This window comes from Mus caroli, chromosome 9 (assembly GCF_900094665.2).
Source record: "Mus caroli chromosome 9, CAROLI_EIJ_v1.1, whole genome shotgun sequence".
NCBI lineage: Eukaryota > Metazoa > Chordata > Mammalia > Rodentia > Muridae > Mus > Mus caroli.
Genome location: NC_034578.1, coordinates 76,964,104 through 76,972,543, shown reverse-complemented (window position 1 = coordinate 76,972,543; position 8,440 = coordinate 76,964,104). Strand labels below are relative to the sequence as shown.

The 8,440-nt window shown below is 43.0% G+C and overlaps 1 pseudogene; it reads left to right on the top strand.

The window, feature by feature from the left end:
• Positions 1 to 5,032: 5,032 nt before the first annotated feature.
• LOC110302380 lies at positions 5,033 to 5,497 on the top strand (annotated as a pseudogene).
• Positions 5,498 to 8,440: the final 2,943 nt, after the last annotated feature.

Sequence of the window (8,440 nt, the reverse complement as noted above, 5' to 3'; positions counted from 1 at the left end):
ACAGTTGGATCTCATGGAGGCATTTCCTCAACTGAAGCTCCTTTCTCTGTGATAACTCCAGCTGTGTCAAGTTGACACAAAAATAGCCAGTACACCCCCAGAGTGCTCAGACTATAGGCCTGCCAGTCAGGAATGGCTTTGACATTTTACATTGACATAGGTTCTCACTAAGTTGCCCGTACTGGCCTTGAACTCATTTCGTCATAGCCCAAGCAGATTTTGAATTGGCAATGCTCTAGTCTCAGAATCCAGAGTGTCAAGGATTGCAGGTTTCAATCAAGTGTAGCTAAAGGACTATTTCAAAAGGCCAATCAAATAAAACAAACCAATAAAACAAACTAATAGAAAGGTCAAACAGAACCCAGTATGGTGAATGAAGTCTGTAATCCTAGACCTCAGAGGTTAAATGAGGAGAGGTTGGGAGTTTGATACAGAACCACCACGAACTTTTTAGTTACTTATGATTGTGAGCCACCATGTGGATGCTCAAAATGTAGGTCCTCTGCAAAAGCAACAAGCACATTTAACTGCTTGCTGAGCCATCTCTCCAGCCCCAGTCTCCTGAATTTTATATCAATACCCAATAGTTTTTTTTCACCTTTTCTTTTAAAAAATAAATTTTAATTTATTTGGTGGTGCATACTACATGTGGAGGTTAGAAGACAACTTGTGAGGGTTATTTCTCTTTATGCCATGGAGGTCCTAGGGATAGAACCCAGGTTGTCAGGTTTGAAAGCAGCTCCTTTACCCACTGAGCCATCTATCCGACTTTTTTTTTTTTTTTTTTTGTGACAAAGTCTCACTATGTAGGCTGGCTTCATATTTTCTGTAATCCTGCTTTAGTCTCTCTAGTGCTGGGCTGCAAGTGTGGGCCTCTGCACCTGGCTGTTTCTTTTAAAAGTTTGAAATTTTATTATTACTGTGTATGGGGGATGTGTGTGTGTAGGTAGGTAGGGTGTGAAGGCCAAAGCGAATATATGGTTGTTAGAGGGCAGGAGTCAGTTCTCTCTTTCACCTTGCTGAGGTGGACTTTCTCTTGTTTCTGCTATTCAGAGTACTCCAAGCTAGCTGGCCTGTGTGCTCCAGAGTGATTGTCTGCCATCTCAGAGAAGGAATATCCCCGGAGTTGCAGATATATGGAACCACATTAGCTTTCCATCCGGGTTCTGGGGATTGAATGCAGGTTGACAGGCTTGCTTGGCAAGAACCCTTACCCATGAGCCCAGCTGACCATACCCTTTTAATTGGCATGTATTCATTGTTCATAATGATGGCTTTCATAAGAACAATTTCTTTATGTATACAAATACACTGTTACTCTCTTCAGACACACCAGAAGAGGGCATTGGATCCCATTACAAATGGTTGTGAGCCACCATGTGGTTGCTGGGAATTGAGCTCAGGACCTCTGGAAGAGAGCAGTCAGTGCTCATAACCCCTGAGCCATCTCTCCAGCCTTCATAAAAACATTTTCATACAAGGGTATTGATAAGTCATTTTCCATCCAGGGTGAAATGAGCCAATGCAATCCAGATGAGATGAGATGAGATGAGATGAGATGAGATGAGATGAGATGAGATGAGATGCAGGTTTGTTGGGAAGCTGCTTTGGAGCATGTTCACTGGCCTCATAAGGCCAGGGGAGTCACCATGGGAAGGGAGAGTGAGGTGATGGGGAAGAGAGATAGAAAGAACGAGGAGAAGAGAGAATGAGAGAGCTGGGAGACCAAAATGTCTGGATTGTATAGGGAGGAGCCTCTGGGGGAAGAGCAGCCCAGCTACTAAAGTTCAAGGTTGGGGGCAGGGTATGCAAGGTAGGAACTGAAGGATGCTGGGAAGACCTGGAAGCCAGGTCTGCTTTGGTGTGTAAGATATGAACCTCAGTCCCTTGTCAGGTTGGAAACCAAACACTAGAGCCTTGTGTTTCCTAAGCACTCCTTCTACCACTGAACTGTAACCTCACCTTTAGTGTGTCTTTTTATTACTATTATTACTGCTGCTGCTTTTGTTGAGATGGTATTAGTATGTAGCCCTGGCTGGCCCTGAACAAACAGAGATCCTACTGCCTCTACCTCTTGAGAATTGGGATTGAAGGTATCTTAGGGCTTGCGTGGCTGCATTATTTTTTTTCCTTATTTATTTATTTATTTATTTAATGTAAATGAGTGTTTTGTCTACATACATGTATGTGCACCACGTGTGTCCCTGGTGCCCAAACAGCCAGAGGAAGGCATTGGACCCCTGGAATTAGAGTTAGAAGTTGTGAGCCACCATGTGGGTGCTAGAAACTGAGGCTGGGTCCTGCAAGAGCAGCAAGTGCTCTTACCCACTGAGCAATCTCTCAAGACTCCTCACTGGTTTCTTAATCTTCATAAAAAGCATCAGGAACTGTGTTGGTAGATTTGAAGGAAACTAAAAAGATAATAAAACTTAGGAGACGTGGAAGGAAAAGGAGACCATCACTGTAGCAACTGGTGGAGCCTCTTACCTGCCGAGTCAAGAATTCTATTAAAATTACTACAAAGGTTGCCAACATAGAGAAAATATTTTCAATTAAAAATGTTAAGATAACCCTGGGTGTGGTGGTGCACACCTTTAATCCCAGTACTCAGGAGGCAGAGGTAGGCAACTTTCTGAGTTCGAGGCCAGCCTGGTCTACAGAGTGAGTTCCAGAGCAGCCAGGGCTACACAGAGAAACCCTTTTTTGAAAAAAAAAAAAAAGATATCATTAATCATGTATAAAACCAGAATTCATATGAACTCAGATAGGACCTCCTTCCTTTCTGATATTTTTGGGGAATCTCAAAAACAAGATTATTCACTTGTTTTACATGACATATATCCCACTTTGCTCCATGCCTGTCACCTAGAGCATTAGAGTCCTACCATTTCTTTCTTGTATATCATTGTCTTTCTAGGTACATATGTATAATATTCTCCTACCATCAATGTTATAATCAATAAGTTTCATCACATGTTGGACAAGCATTCACTTTTTATTTATCCTTTGGTTTTGATATCTTAAGGTCCTTGGGGTGGTTTGAATAGGTTTGGCCCTTAAAGACTCATGTGTTTGAATGCTTGGCCCACAGGGAATGGCACTATTAGAACAAGGTGTGGTCTTGTTCAAGTATGTGTGGCCTTGTTGGAGGAAATGTGTCGTTGTGGGAGTGGGCTTTGAGGTCTCCTATGCTTAAACTCAACCCAGTATGGAAATCCATTCTCCTGGCTGCCTTCAGATGAAGATGTAGAACTCTTAGCTCCTTCAGCATCAAGTCTGTCTGCAGGATGCCATACTTTCCACCATGATGATAATGGATGGAATCTCTGTAAGCCATCCCCAGTTAAATGTTTGCCTTTATGAGAGTTGTCTTGGTCATGGTGTCTCTTCACAACATTAAAATCCTAAGAAGTCCTTAATATTTGATGTTTGGTTTTTATTTTTGTATTAGAATTTTCAATAGTAACAGAACTTACAGAATGAATTGCTCTCTTATATAGAAAGGTGATTTGTTAGAATGATTTACAGGCTTCAACCAAGCTAATCCAATAATGGCTGCCAGTGAACAGAAAGTGCAAGAATCCAGTAGTTGTTCAGTCCATTAGGTTGAATGTCTTAGCTGGTCTTCAGTATAGGCTGGAATCCTGAAGAAGTAGGCTCTAACGGCAGTGAAGGAATAGATTTGCTAGCAAGGTGAGAGCAAGCAGGCAAAAAGCAAAAGCTTTCTTTTTTCAATGTCTTAATGAAGGCTTCCAGCAGAAAGTGTGGCCTAGATTAAAGGTGTGCCTGAAAGAACCTAGTGGGGAAACCTTCACTCAATTTCTGTTCGTCGTGCACCCAAGAATCACGAACAGATGACCATCTTGATGTAAAAGCATGAGGTAGTTTAATGACGGAGCTCCNGNCCNACACATATCTCCCGCAGGAGACAGAGGTGTCGACCACATGGTGGAGCCATAATGGCGGAGCTCCGGGTCGAAACGTATCTCATGCAGGAGACAGTAGATTTGACCCCGAGGCTTGGAAGCTAGGGGCTTTTATAGAAAAGGGGTGGGGCTTGGGGAGGAATTGGCGCGATTTCACATGATTGGTCCATTTAAACATCAACAGACTGTCAGAAGGGTGGGAGATAGGGAGGCACTAGGCCAGTCAGGACATGTAAAGATAGGCCTGCCTGGGCATGTCCTGGCCTGGTCTGCTATGTTCTTAGCCCCAGGTTTCAAAGCTCACAAACAACTCTTTGGGCTATTTGACATACAGGTCTTAAGTTTTATTTTCTTTCATGCCTTCCTACCTCAAAGGTCCAGATTAGATGTAGATCTGCCTACTTCAAATTAAGCAAAACTCCTTCTCAGGAATGCCCTCCATCTTTGCATTTATTTAGTTCCCAGCACATTAAACAATAGGGTGAGATAAGCATTTAAACTGACTTGTTTTACAATTTCTATTGCTATGATAAAACATAACCAAAAAGGAAGTTGGGAAGGAAAGGATTTATTTGATTTACACTACCAGAACATAGTCCATTGTTGAGAGCCCGTGGCTCACATGGACCAGGTTTCACCTGGGAGGAAAGCCAGGGCTGAAAAGAGAGGGGAGCTAGGCAGTTGAGAGAAAAATGGAGCTAAGTCAAGGTTCCTGATCAAAGCTCGAATGTTTAATAGAAAATTGTGCTTATAAAGGGGTGGGGGCATCCCCCGCTAATCCATTCTTGGAGCCTGGAACCAGCTGCAGGTGACAACGTGCAGGATAGGGTGTAGTCTCCAGAATAGCTCAGCGGCCTCTCATCAGGTAGCAGTGTCTTGAAGGAGAACAGCGGCAGTGGCTGAACAATAATAGAGTCATCTAGGCAGGAAGGCTCCACCCTAGGTAATCTCCTTAGTGGCAGCAAGGTCAAGGTCTGGATCAGCCTGCTGCAGGCTGGGGGTGTTACAGTCCATCACTAGAGGAAGTCTGGACAGTAACTTAAACAAGGCTGGAATGTGGAGGCAGGACCTGATGCCGAGACCATGGAGGGATTTCAGCCACCAAAATGAAATTTAATCCCTTCATGGCTTCTGACAGAAGCAAGAATCACAAATAGCATTTCAATGCACCTTCTCACATTCAGCACAAGATCATATTGTCCCCTCTTTCCAAAGAGCTGAGACAAATAGAATGTTTGGTCTATGCACATTTGAAAGGATGATGAAGTTCAGGTTGTTCGAGAACACTACAAAGGCCAGCAGATTGGCAAAGTGGCCCAAGTGTTCAGGAAGAAATACATCATCTACATCAAGCAAGTTCAGTGAGAAAAGGCTAATGGCACAACTGTTTATGCAGACATCCACCCCAGCAAGGTGGTTATCACCAGGCTAAAGCTGGGCAAGGACCACAAGAAGATCCTGGCGAGTAAAGCCAAGTGCTGACAAGGAGGAAGGAGAAGGGCAAATACAAGGAAGAAACAAGATGTAGAAGATACAGGAGTAGAGGCATTTTTATACACGACTTTTATTAAAGACTGCTTAAGTAAGAGAGAGAGAGAGAGAGAGAGAGAGACAGAGACAGAGAGAGAGAGAGAGACAGACAGACAGACAGACCATGGTTACTGGCTTGCTTCTCATGGCTTGCTCAACCAGTTTCTTATATAACCCAGGGATGGCACCACCCACCATGGACTGGACCATCACCAATTGATCACTAATTGAAAAATTGCCTCAATGTAATGAGAAAAATGTAATGAGAAATACAGCTGAATCTCATGGAAAATTTTTCTCAACTGAGGTTCTTTAGTCTCTGATGACTCTAGCTGTGTCAAGTTGATGCAGAAAACCAGCCAGAACTCTCTCTCTCTCCCTCTCTCTCTCTCTCTCTCTCTCTCTCTCTCTCTCTCTCTCTCTCTCTCTGTGCCAAGGAGAACAATCTTAAGTGTTGTAACAGGGGGGTGATAGGCTTTCTCTTTGGTTGACTGGTAAGCTAGTTCTAAGGATCCATTGGCTTCTCTTTCAAGCACTGGGTTTACAAGTTCACATCACCATACCCAGCTTTTTTCTTTCTTTCTTTTCTTCTTCTTCTTCTTCTTTTTTTTTTTTTTGCTGGTGTTTGTTATTTATTATTCCATGTGCTATTACTGACTCTTGGTACCAGCTGTGGGCCTAGCTCCAGGCAAAGTGGTATACACTATCTGTGCAGTTTTCCCCATTTCTTTCTTTTTTTAAAAAATTAGATATTTTCTTCATTTACATTTTAAATGTTATCCCGAAAGTTCCCTATACCCTCCACCCGCCCTGCTCCCCAACCCAGCCACTCCTGCTTCCTGGCCCTGGCATTCTCCTGTTCTGGGGCATAGAATCTTTGCAAGACCAAGGGCCTCTCCTCCCATTGATGGCCAACTAGGCCATCCTCTGCTACATATGCAACTAGAGACACAAGCTCTGGAGGGTACTGGTTAGTTCATATTGTTGTTCCTCCTATAGGGTTGCAGACCCCTTTAGCTCCTTGGGTACTTTCTCTATCTCCTTCACTGGGTACCCTGTGTTCCATCCAATAAATGACTGTGAGCATCCACTTCTGTATTTACCAGGCACTAGCATAGCCTCACAAGATACAGCTATATCAGGGTCCTGTCAGCAAAATCTTGCTGGCATATGCAATAGTGTCTGGGTTTGGTGGTTGTTTCTGGAATGGATCCCCGACTGGGGCAGTCTCTGGATGGTCCTTCTTTCTGTCTCAGCTCCGAACTTTGTCTGTGTAACTCCTTCCCTGGGTGTTTTGTTCCCAATTCTAAGAAGGGGCACAGTGTCCACACTTTGGTCTTCCTTCTTCTTGAGTTTCATGTGTTTTGCAAATGGTATCTGTTAAATCCATTTGTTTCATAGCTTCTGCTAGTTTCAATGTGTCTCTATTTAGTTCATACCCAGCTTTTCACATGAGTTTTCAGGATCCAGTTCAGGTCCTTAAGCTTGTATAGCAAATACTTTACCAACTGAGCTTTTTCTATATCCCAGTTGCTGCCTGTCTGCCTCCCTTCCTGCCTCCCTCCTTCTTTCCTTCCTTCCTCTATCTCTTCCAGGCTAACCTCAAACTCAGTGTAGTTGAAGATGACCTTGAATTCCTGATTCTCCTGGCTGGGATTGTAGGGATGAGCCACCATCCCTGGTTTTTGCCATTGTATTAGTCACTGTTCTATTGCTGTGAACAGAAGCCAGTGACCACAGCAAGTCTTATAGAGCAAAGCATTTAACTAGACAGTTGCTTACAGTTTCAGAGGCTTGGTCCATTATCATCATGGCAGAGAGCATGGTGGCAGAGAGCCTTGTGGATGTTTAGAATAGAGCCTGAACTCAAGTCCTCTGCAACAGCAGCCAGTCTTTTTAACTGCTGAGCCATCTCTCCATCCCCAGATTATAATTGTAAAATAACATATTTGATTCATTGGCTTTTCTTCCCCCACTGCTGTTTCTTCTTATTTGCATACACTGCAGAATGTTAGCATTTTATTTTATTTAAAGTTAAAGTAAGACTCACCTTAGAAAATTGAAATTATTCAACCTGTGGAAGAAAGCTTCCAGTTAACATTTAAAAAAAAAAAAAAGAAAGAAAGAAACTAGATTTTTAAAGCTGTCTAAAAATATCACTGGGCTTTAAAAATATTTTCCCTTTTTTCCCCCAAATGGTGCCAGCTGTGCAATTTTGCTTCCAGCCAGAATATTGCTTTCAACTTCCACTGAGTGTTTTTTCCCCCTGCATTAATCAGGCTATTTTAGATGACATTTGCCATAGCCTGAGAGAAATACTGAGACATGATTACATATTGAACTCACATAAAAGTACTACACATGATTATATACGCATTGAACAAATTGGAATCATTTTGGATTTTTTTTCTTCTTAAAAGTTTTTTCATTTAAAGTCTCTTTCAATTTTGTATTCTGTTCTGTGGTCTTTAAGAGCAAAGGGGAGGGAGTTAGCCCTCTTGTACTGTAAGATATTTGTAGCCATTGCCCTAAATACCAACTGTCTCCCTGAGAAGAACAGCCTGAGGACAGCCGTGTGGAAGGAAACCCCAACACAGTGCCTCTGAATTGACCACCCATTCAGAATATCCAGGCTTCTCCCTCTGTACATGGGAGTGTCTTCACCAGCAGGGAGCCATTTGCTTCTTATCAGCTTCCATTGAAATACTCATTATTTCAGCTGATTGCCTTGTTTTCTCACCCCAGTGACCCCTAATCTCCTTATGTCATCTCTCAGCATTCTTCTCATTCAGGGACAGCTAGCCCCACAGATCAACTTCCCCTGGCTGGCCCTTCTTTTCCAGGCTCCCTCCCAGAAGCTGGCCTACTCAGGTACCCTAGTCTACATTCCCTCCAAATCCCCACTATACTGAAAGCTAGGAAGGAAGGGAAAGGAGGGAAGGATAGAAGCACTCAAGGTCTTCATTTGAATTTTTAAGAAACAA